An 18,846-nucleotide genomic window follows, 5' to 3' on the forward strand; every position below is an offset into this window, starting at 1 on the left:
GAGATCATAAATACTGCCCTCATTCTGTCTTGGCTTTTGAACAATGCATTTTAAGCAATTATAGTTATCAATGTAATGCTTTGAATGACTGGTTATATGCCATCAAATCATTGTTCACTCCTAGTGACCACTAGGAGTGGTCTATATAGACATGTTTTCTCTATAATGAATGCTGTACTGAAATAAAATCTGAGTCCACATTATGGATGTGGGGGTTAAAAAGGGAGATTCATGTTGTTTTCAGCCCTCCTTTTTGTCTCCATTCTACATTGTCTTTTTCTGTTATTCTGTTGTTATTTTACCATGGTAGCAAACCTGGTATGAATAAAAATGCTCTTAGCCAGAACCAATGATTCTTTGCAGAGACTGGGGCTTTTATATATACACAGAGCTACATTTTAGCTTAAGAAGTAGCTTCTTATGTCTAAAAGTGTGCATGTGTAAAGATCTTGCTTTGTGGCAATGGATCACATAGGGGAAAGTCAATATATTCAAACATGTCATGTGGATCTCAGAATGTCACAGATTGTTTCTAGCTGTTGCAAAAAAGGTGGGAAGATATTTATCTATTCATGTATTTATTTTCAGGAGTGATATGGATGCCTATCCTATATAATGGTTCTAGGTGATTCACAATAATCCATAAAAGCATAGCTAAAGTACCTTTTTTTTCTCCCAGGACCTTTTGCCTTCCAGGCACCAGACCAAACAGTATTCTTAGCCCACTATTTGGAGGCGGGGAAGGAGCCACATCTTCATGGCCCACTGGAAAGCTAAATAGGTAACAATATTGTCCTCCAATGTTGCTGAACTTCAGTTACAATCCCAGTGGTGTCTAGTGGTGAGGAATGCTGGAAAGTGTGGGCAAGAAGCAACCCATTGAGGTATTAGGTTATAAGATCTCCACCATTGGATAAGAAAAGGGCAGCAAATGATCTTTCCTTGCCCATGCTATCTAGCCTGTTCTATTATGATGGTCAAACGACTTGTTTTTTCCAGAATAATTAATTCAGATATGGATTCAAAGACCCCCCCCCCCCACTAAGCTACCAGGGGTGGGTTCCAACAGTCAGTACTGCTGATTTGCTTGTGGGTGCGCGTCACACGTGGGCACTTGATGAGTGCTGTGCGCGCATGCGCAGCACAATAAAAATTGTTCTGCACATGCGCAGAAGCAAAAAACAAGATAGTGGTGCCTATGGCGCCACCTGGAGAACCGGTTCGGGGGTGTAGCAGGCATGGGTCGCTGCCGGTTTCAGCAACCCAGACCATCAAACTACTACTGGTTTGGCTGAACCGGGCCGAATTGGTAGGAACCCACCACTGCAAGCTATCCTTATTTAGCAGGATGCCTTAGAAGCCCTGAGTTCATTATGTATCTGGATTTTGCAGCACCAGAGTTATCCTTTTAGCTACTCCGTGGATCAATCAAAGTGAATGGCAAGGGAGATACTTCTTTTGTTTCTTGTTTCCATTATTCTATTCACTCTTTCATTTTGTTTGCTACCCCTTGGCTGAAAATGTCTCTTTTATACTTTTTGGGATCTGACATCTTAATTGACATTCCTCTCCTCTCCATCAGCTCTGTAATTCTGAGCATTAGGCAAGCACTGTGCAGTTGAATTGACACCTTTTGCTGTTGGATATTCAGCAAGGTTTTTTTTTTTTTTTAAATGCCTGACAGGAGAAAGTGCTTAAGGCCGGCATGCTCATTTAGGCATAGCATGAGACTATAAAGCTGGCAGCTGGAGTGAAAACAGGTCCAAAGAGATAGAAATTATCATTTGACAATTTCCTTCCATGAATGAGTAGAAGCCAGAAGCAAGGAAAGGCAGGGAAGAAAGGAATGGGCCACAGGCTTTGCATAGTAGATGCTGCCACTTATAAAATGTAAATTTATCAGAAAGCAAGTGGTGATGTTGCTCCCTGACATCATCTTTCATTTCTAAAGATAGTGACTTTCAACCTCCTATTGAGTGATGTCTTTTTTAGTTACCAATTGGCCCCACTACAAAATGCCCAGCTATAGTCTCCCACCATTTTTGTTGTCTGAGAATATCTATGGTTCCTATGTGGAACTCAAAAGTACAGCTGTAGATGTTTCTGGAGGCTGGGCCTTTGCATTTTCCACAGGACAGCTAACTAGAGTAGGTCAGGAAGCCTGCTGGAACTTAAAAGAAATGCCTAAGGGCACATTGATACCTAATATTGAGGACATTTAGTTTTGTGATACTTGAGAGAGCATCTCTTCCAATACATACCTCTAGAATGTTGAATTCTTTGTCTGTTTTGTCTATCCCACAGCTGGGAGAGAGAGGCCTTATGTGGCAAGTGGAAAGTACTCTTTGATGCAGAGTAGTATTCAGCGGGTTCTGGCCAGTTCTGGAGAACCGGTAGTGGAAATTTTGAGTAGTTCGGAGAATGGGTAAATACCACCTCTGACTGGCCCCACCTCCATCTATTCTCTGCCTCCCGAGTCCCAGCTGATCAGGAGGGACTCAATGGGGATTCAATGTAGTCCAGAAAGATATTTCAGTTGTAGGATTTAACATTCATGAGTTGCTTTTTGTAATTTATCTTGCTTTTGTTTGACATTTTTTACTTTTACATTTCTCTTTGAAGGCATTTGACCAAACCCAACCTATATATAAGCAGACAAATTTACCCTTACCCCAGTCCATTTAAGACATCAGTTTCTCAACACTTTGACTTATTGCAACTATTATACTTTATATACTTTTTGGTACATAGAACAAATATATAGCACAATGCAAATTGCAATGTGATTTTAAAATGTAACAATTGGACCTGATTTGAATTCTCTGCTGCAATGCTGTTTGGTCAGTAAAAGTTCTTAGACTTCCAAGGCAATATTTCCTCACACAATTTTCAGTGAAAAAAGCCATTTGTTTACTGTCTTCCCTGAACACTCCATATTAATTTTCAGCATGTGCTGCACTTTTTCATTTTCAAATAAATTAATATAATTACTGCTGTCACCTAGGTAGTTTTGATGGGGGACATGATAGGCATATTTTATAAATGACCTAAGTTATGGTGATTGGTTTCTGTGGTAACCAATGCATTAAAGGCAAAGTACAATATAAAGGAAATTAACTACTTCAGTCAACAAATAATGAAGACTTAACCGTGGTATGGATATGTATACTAGACGGACAAATAAAACCAGATTCATTTCTCATTTTCTTTACCTTCAGAAGTTGTGGCTACTTCATCACTGGAGGTTTTTAAGAAGAGACTGGACAGCCACTTGTCTAAAATGGTATAGAGCAGCGATGGCGAACCTTTTGGCACCAAAAAGGGAGAGTGCGCAGGCAGCACTGAGTGCCGAAAAGGGAGGACTTCATGCACACGGGCTCATCTAGGCCGTGACCAAGAAGAGGAGCTGCCCAGGGGGGCATGTGTGCGCTGTAAAATGAACTTTTGGTTTCCAGCGCACGCATGCATGCCGGCCAGCAAGTCTACATGCACCAATCAACTGGCCAGAGCACATGCTCATGCCAGAAAATGGAAGACCAGCTCTTCTGGATTCCGGCACTGCCTCATGCACAAAGTCCATCTGATCATTGCGTACGCATGCACGCCAGAAACCCAGGCGATGCTGCATGTGCTGGGCGACATGGCTCCACTTTGGGCACGTGTACCATAGGTTCACCATAACAGGTATAAGGTCTCCTGCTTGAACAGACGGTTGGACTAGAAGTCCTCCAAGATTCCTTCCAGCTGTATTCTGATTGATAGATTGTTGTTTTCAACAAATCCATTCTGTCCAAACTTTTCATTAAGTATCAAACTGTACTGTTTTGTTTAAGGAAACTTAAACAAAACAGTACAGTTGTACAGTCAGTGACATGGGAGCATTTGCTTAAATGATAGGCAATTTCTGTACCACTTTTCATTATCTAGCAATCAAACATGGTCAATCAACTGGACCACAGAGGCACATGCTGCTTCTTTTTATTTCCTTTTTAAAAAATGAAATAGATCAGATCAATAACAGCACTTAATGACAGCAGTAACAAAACTGGAAAATCAAGCAAGCAATTCTTTGATTCATTTTCTGCCCTTTCCCCTCTGCTGGGAATGATGAAGATATTGTATATATTTAGTTCAGTGCTGCTACTCCAAGCATCACTGTTAAATGAATTAGATTTTTTATCCTAGTAATGAAAATTTGAATCCATTAGTGGATAGTGATCTTCCTATAGGAACCTTTCAGGCAGAAAACCATTTTTGTGTTGCATTTGTGCTGAGAAATAATAGTCTCCCTTTATTTATTTATCAGCACAAATGCAACACAAAAATTATTATTATATAATTATTATAGAATAACATTATATAATAATATAAATTATTATTATTATTACCATATGACTATAAAAGAAATCTGTACTTCATCTCTATTTATTTATTTATCAGCAGGTATCATCCAGACTGGGTTGACATCATCCGCTCACTGATAGAATTGAGTCTGATGACAAGTGTTAAGCCATGCCCCTGTTGCTAGGCAGATCCAGCTTTCTATGAAGGAATTCTGTCAGACTCGATGCATTACCCTTCAACGAATTTTGCGTCATCGTCCAATACCATACTCTTGATGAAAGTCCACTAAAAGGTCTAAAGTCATAGTTAGTCAAGTAAATTGTCAATTCCGAGGACCAGTGTATCTTGGGAGGGGCTGGATGATACCTCCACCCTATGAGAAGAGGCATATCATGTAAGTACCAACGCTCTTTCTCCATAGTGGTGGAAGTATCATCCAGACTGGGACGTACCCAAGCTGGAATTGTCCCCTGGGGGGTTATAACTGGTCCAAAGATGACCCCGCTCTATGTACCACCTGTAATACGCTGCGACCAACCACATCCACCGATGCAGAGAAGTCTATCTTATAATTTCTTATAAAAGAAGACGGGGAAGTCCAAGTAGCCACTCTGCAAATCTCAGCCAAAGATGCCTGCATGGCCCAAGCTACAGTAGTTACCCCACTCCTGGTAGAGTGAACAGTTATTTTTTCAGGAGGCACTGTAGATTGGGCTTGGTATGGTGTGGCAATACAGGCCCTGAACCACCTACCAATTGTGGGGGCAGTAACCTTGTGCCCCATAGAAGCCGGCTGGAACGATATCAATAGTGCCTCCGATTTTCTGAACGAAGAAGTTTTTTTCAAATAGATCTTTAGAGCCCTCCTCATGTCCAAGGTGTGTCACTTTCTCTTCAGCAGACGAACAGGCTCTGGACAGAAGTTTGGAAGAACAATTTCTTGAGCCCTGTGAAAACAGGAGAACACCTTGGGGATGAAGGAGGGATCTAGCCAGAAATATACAAATATCTTCTTGGGAGGAGAGGGCTTGCAGTTCTGATATGCAGCTAGCAGATACAATACAATACAATAGTAGAGTTGGAAGGGACCTTGGAGGTCTTCTAGTCCAACCCCCTGCCTAGGCAGGAAACCCTATACCATTTCAGACAAATAGCTATCCAACATCTTCTTAAAGACTTCCAGTGTTGGGGCATTCACAACTTCTGGAGGCAAGCTGTTCCACTGATTAATTGTTCTCACTGTCAGGAAATTTCTCCTCAGTTCTAATTTGCTTCTCTCCTTGATTAGTTTCCACCCATTGCTTCTTGTTCTACCCTCAGGTGCTTTGGAGAATAGTTTGACTCCCTCTTCTTTGTGGCAACCTCTGAGATATTGGAATAATGCTATCATGTCTCCCCTAGTCCTTCTTTCTCTTAAGCTAAACATACCCAGTTCCTGCAACCGTTCTTCATATGTTTTAGTCTCCAGTCCCCTAATCATCTTTGTTGCTCTTCTCTGCACTCTTTCTAGAGTCTCCACATCTTTTTTACATCGTGGCGACCAGAACTGAATGCAGTATTCCAAGTGTGGCCTTACCAAGGCATTATAAAGTGGTATTAACACTTCACGTGATCTTGATTCTATCCCTCTGTTGATGCAGCCTAGAACTGTGTTGGCTTTTTTGGCAGCTGCTGCACACTGCTGGCTCATATTTAAATGGTTGTCCAAGATCCCTTTCACAGTTACTACTACTGAGTAAGGTATCACCTATACTGTAACTGTGCATTCCGTTTTTGTTGCCTAAATGTAGAACCTTACTCTTTTCACCATTGAATTTCATTTTATTAGATAGTGCCCAATGTTCAAGTTTGTCAAGATCCTTCTGTATCTTAAGCCTATCTTCTGGAGTGTTGGCTATTCCTGCCAGCTTGGTATCATCTGCAAATTTGATGAGTTCCCCATTTATTCCCTCATCCAAATCATTGATGAAGATGTTGAAGAGTACTGGGCCTAAAACAGAGCCTTGGGGTATTCCACTGCATACCTCCCTCCATGTAGATTTAGTTCCATTGAGAACTACACGTTGAGTGCGGTTGGTCAGCCAGTTACCAATCCATCTGGTGGTGATGCTGTCTAACCCACATTCTTCTACTTTATCTAGTAGTAGGTTATGGTCTACCTTATCAAAAGCCTTACTGAAGTCCAAGTAAACTATATCAACGGCATTCCTCTGGTCCACCAGTTTTGTCACATTATCAAAGAATGCAATAAGATTAGTCTGGCATGATCTGTTTTTGACAAATCCATGTTGGCTTTTGGCTATTACTTTGTTTGCTTCTAGGTGTTCGCAAATTCGTTGCTTGATTATTTTTTCCAGAATCTTTCCTGGTATTGAGGTTAGGCTGATAGGTCTGTAGTTTCCTGGATCTAATTTTTTCCCTTTTTTGAAGATGGGAACCACATCAGCTCTTTTCCAGTCCTCTGGTAGTTCCCCGGTGTTCCAGGATCTCTGAAAGATATAATTCAGTGGTTCTGAGATCTCGTCTGCTAGTTCCTTCAGAACCCTGGGGTGTAATCCATCCGGTCCTGGTGATTTGAACTCGTCTAGGGTAGACAGGTGCTCACTTACCATTTTCTTCCCTATTTCAATTTGTGTTCCTAATTTTGTGGTGCTGCTTTTGATAGGTTGGACTGTTTTATCCCTTTGTGTAAAGACAGATGCAAAACATGAGTTAAATAGTTCTGCTTTCTCCCTGTTGCTTGTCACCTTCTTGCCACTTTCTCCTAGCAATGGACCAATTGTTTCCTTAACTTTTTTCTTGTTTTTAACATGTTGGAAGAAGCTTTTTTTGTTAATTTTTACTTTTGTGGCAAGCCTTTCTTCATTGTGAGCCTTAGCTTTCTTCACTTCATCTTTACAGGCTCGGGCTATTTGCTGATATTCTGCCTTAGTTATGTCCCCCTCCTTCCACTTTTTATACTTACTTTTTTTGTCTTTCAGTTTGTCAGATAGTTGTTTATGCAGCCATGCTGGTTTCTTTTGGGAGCTGTTATTTTTCTTCTTCATTGGTATTGTGTTAGACTGGGCTTTTGTAATCTCATTTTTCAAAATTTCCCAAGCTTCTTGAGTTGTTTTCCCCTCGAGGATTCTCATCCATGGAATTTTTCCCAAGCTCTCTCTAAGTTTATTGAAATTAGCTTTCTTAAAGTCCAAGACTCTAGTTTGACTTTGTTCTATTACTTGTGTTTGGATAATGTTGAATTCCAATATTGCATGGTCACTTGCCCCCAGGGTTCCTATGGCTTCAACACCTTCTATCATTTCCTCTCTGTTAGTGAGAATTAAGTCCAGTATGGCTGATCCCCTTGTTTCCTTCTCTACTTTTTGGAAAACAAAGTTGTCTGCTAGGTTTGTTAGGAACCTGTTGGATCTTCCACTTGGTGCAGAGTTTGTTTCCCAGTTGATGTCAGGGTAGTTAAAATCTCCCATTACTATTGTGGTGTGCTTCCTACATACCTTAGTTAGCTGACTAGCAAAAAGTTCATCTTCTTCCTCTGCTTGGTTGGGTGGCCTGTAGTATAGACCTATGGCAATGTCATTTCCCCCACAACCTTTAATATTGACCCAAATGCATTCAAGATAGTTCTCATTATTGTTGTGCTCTATTTCTGTAGAGACGTAGTTATTTCTTATATATAGTGCAACTCCACCTCCTCTTTTATTTGGTCTATTTCTTTTAAATAATTTAAATCCTTCTAGCTGTATGTTCCATTTGTCAGTTTCATCCCACCAAGTTTCTGTAATGGCAATAATATCATATCTGCCCTCTTTTACTTGAATTTCTAATTCTCCCTGTTTATTCCTCATGCTCTGTGCATTGGTATATAGACATTTGAGTCCATTTTGATTGAATGTAATGGCTATCAGAAAAGTTACCTTCAGTGTAAGAAACCTTAAGGACACTGTATGTAAAAGATCGAACGGACTAATGGTAAGTGCGTCAAGAACTTTAGGGAACTTTAGGGAGATCCCATGAGGGATACCTATGTACCTGTGATGGCTTGAGGTTAGTCGCCCCTCTTAGAAATCGTCTAACTGTCAGGTGTTGCAATAAAGATTGGTGTCTCTTGCAAATCAGCACCAAAGAGATAGCTGCTACTTGCCACCTCAAGGTATTTGGAGACAACCCCCTGTCCAGACCATCCTGGAGAAAGTCCAGGACCTATGCAATAGTTGCCCTGAGAGGTTGAATGTTTTTACCGTCACACCAGGGGCAGAATGAGCACAAGGTAGAGTCATATATTCGCTCCGTGGATGGCCTTCTAGCAGCTTGAATTGTCTGGTTGACCCTGGTGAAGAATTTGTCCTCTCTCAGGATACTCCGCTCAAGAGCCAGGAGGTCAGCTGGAGCCACTGAGGTTCTGGATGCTCCAGCAACCCCTGGCTGATGGAGATCCTTTCCTGAGGGATCCTCCAGGGTCTGTACACTGATAGAGTTCGCAGGTCAGCAAACGAGGGCCGACGGGGCCAATGGGGAGTTATCAGCATGACCTCTTCTTCTTCATTCAATATCTTCTGGATCACCCTTATCAGGATGTGTAGAGGGGGAAAAGCATATAAGAGACCCCAAGGCCAACTGCAGCGGAGGGCATCAACCCCCTCCACCTGTTACAATGGGAATCTCGAGTAGAACCGCAGGAGCTGAGAGTTGTGAGGGGTGGCGAACAGGTTGATTATCGGAAGGCCGAAGCGGTCCACAATGTCCCAGAAAAACAACGGGTGCAGGCACCACTCTGCATTGTCCACAAAGGTATGACTGAGCCAATCGGCCTGCACGTTCGCCACCCCTGAGATGTGCTTCGTGGTTATGGATAACAGGTTCCTCTTGGTCCATGATCCTAATTTGCTGGCTTCCTGCATTAGGGATTTGGACCCGTTTCCCCCTCACTGCCTGTTTATGTGGGGTTTTGTGGATATGTTGTCCATTTGGACCAGAATATGTTTGCCAGCCACAGTACAGTGAAACTGTTGCAGAACCAGGTGGACCGCTCGCAACTCCAACCAGTTTATACTGTGGCTCCACAGGCCCTGCACCATCTGTGACTGAAGGTGGGCCTCCCAGCCTAGTAGTCTGGCATCTGTGGTGAGGATTAGTCTGTCCGGTGTCTTGAAACAAATTCCCCTGGAGATGGCAGGGGATCTCCACCAGAGGAGGAAGTGTATGACCTCTGTGGGAAGATTGATCTTGGCCAGGGAACAACTCAATGATTTTCTCTGAAAGGGTAAAAGACACCATTGTAGGTCCCTGGTGTGCAACCGTGCCCAGGGCACAATGCCTATGGCAGACACCATAGTACCTAGTAAATGGGACAATTTTGCCAGTGATACCCTACTCTGGAGGAAGCAGAACTGAATATTTCCTGATTAGCCTCTGGGTTCCTTGCCACCCTCTGTGGGCTGCCCTCCTGTTCAAATAAGTCTTCAGTGGGGTCTTCAGAACTCGGAGCTCTTGCGGCCACCATTTTGAATTTCAGAGAAGACTGGATAACAAAATGGCACTCCCCACTTTTTTAAACTGCTCCTGAGGCTCTGCACTGAGCTGAGGCAAAGGGGCTAGCCACAGATCACTTGTCCGATCATTTAAAAGGGGATCTGAATCCCCAACAAGCCCAGCAAGCCTCAAGCCTTTTCAAGTCTCAGCAGGATTTTTAAAAGTGCTGTTAATGCCTTCGGTAAAGTGCGGAGCTCTACCAGGCAGTCAGAAAGTTTTTACCTTCGCAGGCCTACACCACCCCCTAGGGGCTGCAGGCAGAAATGGCCACCTCCAAGAAGGCTCAGGCCTCAGATCAATCACCAATATCAGACAAATTCATGTACAATTGATCATTTATCTCAAGAATAGGCAATTTGCTATGGAGCAACTGGGTAACACATCCGTCCTCACTGAGGGACTGAGTCGAAAGCTGGGTCTGCCTAGCAAAAGGGGCATGGCTTAATACTTGTCATCAGACTCAGTCCTATAAGTGAGCAGATGATGTCAACCCAGTCTGGATGATACCTTCACTACTATGGAGAAATATTATGTTTTCTATTTTCAAAATCGAACTTGTAGGACAAAACATACCTGATTAGAACTGCACTTTACTCTACCACCCTATAATCCTCCAGGCCAACCTGCCTCAAATTAGTATTAACCAGATATATTCAGATTTCAATTATCAGAATGTAGGGTACAAATCCAAGGTTTTGAAAGCTCAAAATACCTGATAGGAGAAGGAAAGCATTTTCTGAGCATTTTCAAGGAACATATTAAACTGGAATTTAAAAGAAACAAACACAAAGGACTTTCATTGATATGCAAAATGCGAGTCCCTGACTGGTAGTACTAACTTTGCTCATAGATGTATTTTTTTCCTGGCAGAGACATTAGAATTTAATGGATCTCTTATTTATTACCAAGGAATAAATTGGACTATTTTGTTTCCTGCTACATTCAGAATATACATGTCATCTTCTTTCTCTAAAAAAACAATTTCTAGGTGAACAGGGCATGGAGAATAATACATGCTTTTAAAAAGCTAGTCAGCCTAAACTACTTCCTAAAGATTAAAAAAAAAATATGTAGAAGAGTTGACTCAATAATTTGATGCCTCATAGTCTTGGAGATGTATCTGTATCCACTGAAATAAAATGAATAGCTAAGGTTTTGTGATCTCTTGTGAAATTTTGCATGATTACATTGAAATCTCATTATGTTACTAAAAGATGAAATTTCAATGATCTTTTTTTAATGTGCAGTCAATTGTAGAAGATTGCATAATAGTATTGTGAAATGGACAAATCTATATCATAGAGCAGTGATGGTGAACCTTTTCGGCACTGACTGCCCAAACCAGAACGCACATGCATGTGCACGCACTAAAGTACTGGAAACCCAAAGACCAGCTGGCCGGTGCCCGCATGCCTGCTTTTGGGGCATTTTTTGGTTGGTTTTTGGGCCATTTTCTGGCCCGAAATGCATGCCATAGGTTCGCCATCATGGTCATAGAGGTTGCGGGACTGATCTGTTAAAACTAATGTGGCTGTTTACATTAGCAAGAACTTAATCCTACATGATTTAGCTAGATTTGTCAAATAACCTGGTGATTGATTTTTTTTAACTCAGTTAATGCAAAGTTATACTGAGTTTCATTAGTCATCAGCCATCCTAGCTGGAAGTGATAAGGTTTACAGTCCAGAACCTTTGGGTGAGATCAGATTGGATAAGGTATTTAGAATACAGATATCAGATGAATGTACTTCCATATCGTTCTGTCGTCAGGGGGTGCACATTATGCACCTCTAGAAGTGCTGGGGCCACAGTACCCCATTTTACAGCTAACCTGGACAAGAAGGAAAGGAAATGCATCTACTCTTTTCTTTCTGAAAAATGCCAGAACAAACGCATGCTTCTAATTATCTAGCCATTTGCCCATGAATTCTAATATACAGTCTGGACAGGAAAACTCTCTTACAAAAAAAAAAAAAGGGGGGGGGGGGCTTATCAACTTAATGTTGCTTATGGGCTCTGGCTTGCCAGCCTGGGATGAACTGTATTGCATCAAAACCCAGCAACAACATCATTAAATCAAATTAAGAACATTGTTGAAGGATTTGTGATCAGTTAGTAATTTTTATTAATTTCTTTCTATTCTTCTCTGTTGTGTCACATATCCTTGATCTTTGATTTCTTCATTCTGAAATAAAGGCAATGTTGAGTGAGTTCTTAAAGATACACAGCACCATCTTTGCAAAATGCCAGGTATTGTCTATAATAAATGATATAAATGATAAATGATAAATGATAATAAATGTGATAATAAATGTGAAATAATGATTAGGTGCTCACTCAACATAGAGAGTTTCCTCCAAGACTTATATATTCTGTACTGTATAATATATAATATAGCAGTATAACAGTGGTAAAACTCAAGGTTGTGCACATTTCAAAATATTTAAAAATCTTTCACACCACACATCACTAATTCTTTGAAGAAATCTGATTTTTCAGGCTCCAGCATGAGCCTATTTTAAAGAACTCATTAAAATTAATGTTTGAAGTAATGGCATCTTTTATTTTCAGACTAGCTTGGAGATCTAAAAATGTTAGACTTTTTTTAATGAATAGGAAAGAGGTTCTGGCTGTGTTTCTGCTTACATGAGGTCATTTCTTCCAAATAATTTTGGGAGGATACAGAGCTATAGTAAAAATGCATTTCTTTTCTTGAAGCATTGTTTTATGGTTTTTTCCAACTCAGTAGTGCAACATTCAGTCATGAACTGTTCTTTTTCTGTTTTATGCCGATTTTTCTGTGTGCAATTCTAAATGCATTTTCTCATTTCTTTATTAATCTGGGCTTTTAAAAAAGAATCATAAAGATTGGCATTATCCTGAAAGCATAATTTCCATATTTAATACATTTTAAAGGAGAAAAACATCAAAGACTTCAGATGAAAAAATATCACTGGGTCATAATATTGTAAATATGAATCAAGTTTATTTAACAATGTTCATTAACTATGGTGACCATTTGCAATAATCTATCTTCTTTACAACAAACATGGTCAGGCATAATTCTACTATCTTATGTTTGCCATCATCACAAAAATTAATAGTAAGTTGGAAAAAATACAGGGTAGTGCTCTTTAAAGAATAGAACTGATAGCATCACCTTTAGAGCACTAACGTAATGGATAGACTTACCCCACTCTCTCAAATGACCATAATGCTTTTAGCTTACTTTCATTTGAAGTAGAACATAGGAAGTTAAAAAATGAGAAAAAATAATATTTTCCTTTTCTTTGATGGTGTTCTATTTTCATCCCAGGTTTTTAAAAAAACAACATTCTGGGATTCTTTTGAAGAACATTTGTAAAGACTAAAGGTGGCAGAAGATCTTTTGCTAAAACTTACTGAGTATTGCAGTCAAAACGAAACCCCGCTGAATTAAATGGAGTTTCTCTCCAAATATAGGATTGTGTAATGGTACCCTACCTGGGCTACAAAAATCTGGATAACCACTAAATTACAGCAAAGAGTTAAAGTGTTCTGTATCTTTGTATCTTATCAAATTGTCATCCAGATGTTTACAGTCCTGATATAGCCATAGATTTGTGGTTACAATTGCATATCCAAATAAATTAAAAATTATGCAATATATTAGCAATATCACTTAGACTTATATACCGCTTCGCAGTGCTTTTACAGTTCTCTCTAAGCGGTTTACAGAGTCAGCCTATTGCCCCCAACAATCTGGGTCCTCATTTTACCCACCTCGGAAGGATGGAAGGCTGAGTCAACCTTCAGCCTGGTGAGATTCGATCTGCCAAATTGCAGGCAGCCAGCTGTCAGCAGTACTGTACTCTAAACACTGTGCCACTGCGGCTCAGTGAATATTAATATCGACTATCAAAGAATATTACTATTCTCTGTGCAAGAACATACTACCACACACGAGAATCTGCAGAGGGAGCATCCTCTCAGGATCCCACAGGTAGGAGAGGCACATTATGGAGAGAAATGGGAAAGTGTCTTTGGAATTTATTCACTTTGGAATAGAAGCCAGAAGGGAGAGGGGGAACTGCTTTCAGTGCTAGATAAAATATTATCTTTTAATAGTTGCAGTCAGGATCTAATGCCTACCATATTAAGTATCTTCTGTCAGTGTTATTATGATTATTAATACAGGTTTACATTATTTTCATTTGGCTCTACTATTTTATGGATTGCAAGTTTGTCTAAAAATTGAAATTTTGTTTCATTCATTCATTCAGTGGTGAGATTCAGCCAGTTCGCACCACTTCAGAAGAACCGGTTGTTAGACTCTTGGCTTATAGACAAGAGAAAGAAGGAGATGAAATGAGACTGGGGAGTAAAAAATAGATGGTAGCTGGATAGGATACACTAACTATTTACTAACAGTTATCTTCAACTTCTGAAAAAGCCACATTTCAAGGGTGATCGCTTGGCTTTTGTTTTGCCTATTCTGTAGCTTCTTTGGAGATGAGAAGGTGGTGCCTTCCTTCTTGAATAAAAGACAATATTTCAAATATTCAGTTTGCTTTGGGGAAGGTTAGGCAAATTGCATCAGGGACTATTCTAGGTAATCAACACATTTTTTAAAAATAAAAATGCCAGACTTGTCTGATTCTGCTGAAGCAAGCTGGTTCTTATGGGTGATTATTTTCTGTACTTTGGAAATGTGGCAATTAATAGCTCAGCTAGAGAATGCTAAATGGAGCCCAAAGTTCTTTTAAATCCTATCCAAGTGGCAGAAGCTCCCTTGAACTACTGTCAAGGTAGGATATAAATTGTGTGTGCGTTTAGTGAGACAACGTGCAAGAAAAATGTCTTGGGTAAAACAATTCTAGCATGTCCACTTTAAAAACAACTCCAATGGAGGTATTGGCAATGATAGTTCTCTGCCAGTTTTCAAAAGATAATGTTTGTAATTGCAAAGAATCAGACCTACACTTCTAATACAGATTTTGTCATCAGATTTGATGGAGGATGATCATTATTACTGAAGCAACATTTAGGAGACAAGTTAACTTGCAGAGGTGGGATTGATGGACAGAGTCCTGATCTTTGCCTCAGGCAACAAAATAACATGCCTGAGAATTATTATAAGGACAAAATGGATGCTTTGTCCTTTCCCTCCATCATCTTAAATAGCATGAAAAAATGAATTTTTATATTAAATAAGATACAGCACAGGGGAGACAAAACAGTATCACAATCTATCATCAATTTTACAAAGAACTAGACAAGCAAATATAATGCTTTCCATTAAATGTCAGCATTTTACCATAAACAAAGCATACTATTTGACAGAGAGGATATGTGCTTTATGAAAATATAAGCATTTGATACATTCCATCATTATTTACCTTTAGGCAGTAAGTGGACTGTTGGGCTTTTTAGGCAAAACTGACTATGTATTTAACTGTATTCATGTCAGACATTTGTGAATGCAAATGAACAGATGAAGAATGTTGGGCATCCCCTCCCCTTTAGAAGTCCCACTGGTGACATCACTGAAGAGCCGTCTCCATGACTACAGTGATATTGTCCACAGCTGGAAAACTGGTACAAAGTCAATCTTGCAGTATCCTGATTACATGGAAGCCTTTGCATGCATGCACTGAGTTTCCATTGCAGATACTTGTGCTGTACCTATTGAGGGCCAATTCTTCAGTGATGTCACTCACGTGAATTGGAGAGTGGAGGGATTGCTCACCTCTCCTTAAGTGTTGAATTGAACATGTTGCCCGAATAGGGTTCCTGTGAAATACTAAAGTTGTCCATTACATTTTTCCCTCTGAAATTTAATATAGTAATATAAAACTAAACTAAAGTTTACTTTGACCTTTTGCCATTTCGAATTTAGTTCTTACCTGGATGGAATAGAATTTTGGTTTTGCATTCTCAGGACAAGAGCTGTATAATGGTTAAGATTCATTGCGGGGATAAAACTGGAGGAAGAAATATCCCCCCCCCCATTTTGAAATATCATTGCCAATATTTCCTCCTTTGAATTTTAAAGAAAAGAAGATAAATGAACTCAATAAACCTTACATAGGTAAGGAGAGGCAGTTTTCTAATTGGAGAATATTTGCATGAAAGTACTTGAAAAATGAACCTCTTCTGACTTAATATGATTTTACACTATGCAGATTAATATGGTGATCAGAATATATTATCCCTTAGATTTAAATTAGATTCTTTAGATTTTATCCCTTATATTTCACACTTCATTGAATTACAAATGTATATGAATATACAGTATGTATGTGCGTATAGTATGCGTACACATGTATATGTATATGTATATGTATATGTATATGTATATGTATATGTATATGTATATCAGGGGTGGGTTTCAGCCGGTTCTAACCGGTACGCTAGAACCCGTTCGTGAAATTCAGCGTATTTCTGGCTGCCCCCCCTTGCTATCTCCCCCCCACCTGATGCGATCTCCTTTCATTCTCCGTCTGCTTCATTCACTCGTTAGGGTAGCAGAGAACGAAAGGAGATCGCATAGCCGAGGGCAAAGGAACCTGCAGCCTCCTTCATTCAAATGGCTTTTTCGCACACTTTCTTTCTTTCTCCGAAGGCGTGCAAGAAAGCCCCCCCCCCCAATTGCCCAAATGTGTGAATGAAGGAGGCTGCAGGCTCCTTTGCCCTCGGCTATGCTATCTCCTTTCATTCTCCGTCTCCCTCATTCACTCGTCCCAGTGTGTGATAGCTTTCTCCTGGATTCCTCTCTGTCCTGCCTTCTCTGGTCTCCCTAATTTCAGCCCTTAATCCTCCAGTTGTCTATTTTTGGAAGTTTTCCCCCTCTCTTCTCCCCCCCCCCATTTCATTGGAGTCCCAAAAATGTTTGCCACCGTGGACATGGCTTGGGGGGTATCATGTGACTGAGTGTGCATTAGCGATGTCAAATTGGCCATACCCACCCGGTCACATGACTGCCAAGCCACACCCACAAAATAGGCCACACCCACAGAATAGGTTCTAAAAAAATTTGAAACCTACCACTGATGTATATGTATAGGAAATTATATTTGAATTTAAAATGTAGTTTTTGATTCCCTAGTAATTGGTACTTCTTATTTGTGTGTGTGTGTGTTTTAAAAAGTAACTTAGATATCTAAGTTTTACAGAGCTGCCATTAAAACTATCCTGTGTTCCCAAATACCCAGAATCACTTTTATTTTATTTTTTAATTTTTTCAATTTTATTAATAAACATGTAAAACACACACACAAAACTTAGACGTACAACACATTTACACAATGCAATACAAACAGGAGCTTCCTGTTCTTTCTAGTAGCAATTATCAATCGATAGCGCTCACCTTATATTATTTCCCGTTCAATTGTATTTCATTTGAACAACTTTTATATTGGCCTAGGAATAACTCCAGAACAACCAATCAGCACTTCTTCAGTCAACTGATGGGGAAGTGAAAATATACCCTGAAAGTCTATCTTACTCAGTATCCTTCTTTGGTCCTACTAGTTTTCACTGTGATAAGGAAGCAAACAAATTGCCTTCTGTCCTGCGAACACCCAGGAGATACTACTAATGGGGAAATGACTGGCTTGTCCTCAAAATTCTGTGAAGCTTCAACATCACAATTTGGGAAAAAAAAGTTTGTGCGTCCTCATGAAGCTGATGCTGAACTGGAAGAAAATCAGTTCAAGGATTGTGACAGTGTGGTGAGGTGGGTTGCAGAGCTCACCTGGAAGACTGCTTCTTAGAAAAGTGTGCCCTAATACCCAAATGAGAACAACAGGGACAATTTTGGCCACTCTTTTGCAAAGTGCCCTATGGCTTATCTATCTATATATTAAAAAGTGTGTGTGTGTGTGTGCGTGTGTGTGTGTGTGTGTGTGCGTGTGTGTATGTTCCAGCATAGCTCTGGAACACCTCGAGCAATTTCAACCAAACTTGGTACACAGATGACTTACTCTCTGGAAACACGTATTTGGGGGGGGGGGAGATAAGACACCCCTAACACCCCTTGCGGGGTGTTCTATTAAGATACAGCCTGTTGTACCTTAGAATGGCTTCTACTGTACAGCACAGTGGAGTTGCCATGGTAACGGCTTCACAATACTCCATAAGGGGGCTCCCTCTGGTAAGGGGGAAAATCTAACATTAGAAATTTAGTTAGGTCCGGACATTTGTGAATGTCTAATACAAGATTGGGATAAACAAATACCCGGGCAACACCGGGTTAACTGCTAGTTAACAATACATTTATGACCTGACCTTCTTTCACTGAAATGCTTATGTAACCAGATTTTTGCCAAGTGGATAATTATAAATCTGATGATTAAGGAAGAGAATAAAACACATAAAACAAGTGCAATAGGCTTTCAAAAGAGTATAATTATGATAACAGCTAAAACAAAACACCTCCTCAGAAATAGTATGTACATTATTTTCTTAGGAGTATATGCAACATTAGGAATATTTAATAGAATTTTTAGATTTCTGAGCACGATTTGAACATGTTTTTACAGATGAAATAAACTGGATGAAGAAAGAATAGAACCACACAGAATCAATGAATATAAAACAAAAGCATAACATATGCTCTTTCCTTATAGCCATATGCTGTAAAATGTGAGTATAGGTGTGAGATAACAGTTAAACCTATTAAACCTGGAAATTCGTATTCACTTACTCATAGCCCAGTCAGCCCACTGGAGGTAGGAACGTTAGTTGTGCTCCACAACAAAGAGGGATATAAAGCTGGTAAATATATAATAAATAAAATAACAGATTAAAATAACTGATGCCGCTATAAATTTAGCCACCTCCATAATTCACCCTTAGACTTAGTTTCTGTTTAAAGATCTACACAAAAGGATGTGTACAGATGGCACTGTTGCCATCCTCTTCTGTACGTTCTCTTGTATCCCTAAAATATTTTCTTAGAAAGCCAGAAAACCTTCCCAAAGGAATGTG

At 39.9% G+C, this 18,846-nt stretch overlaps 1 long non-coding RNA gene across 1 annotated transcript in view; it reads right to left on the reverse strand.

Annotated features, from left to right (window-relative positions):
- LOC309384912 overlaps positions 1-18,846 on the reverse strand; it is a 683,650-nt gene that overhangs the window by 431,903 nt on the left and 232,901 nt on the right. The gene's annotated exons all lie outside the window — the stretch shown is intronic.

The sequence above is a fragment of the Natrix helvetica genome (genome assembly GCF_964273705.1).
Source record: "Natrix helvetica genome assembly, chromosome: 1".
NCBI classification, from domain to species: domain Eukaryota; kingdom Metazoa; phylum Chordata; class Lepidosauria; order Squamata; family Natricidae; genus Natrix; species Natrix helvetica.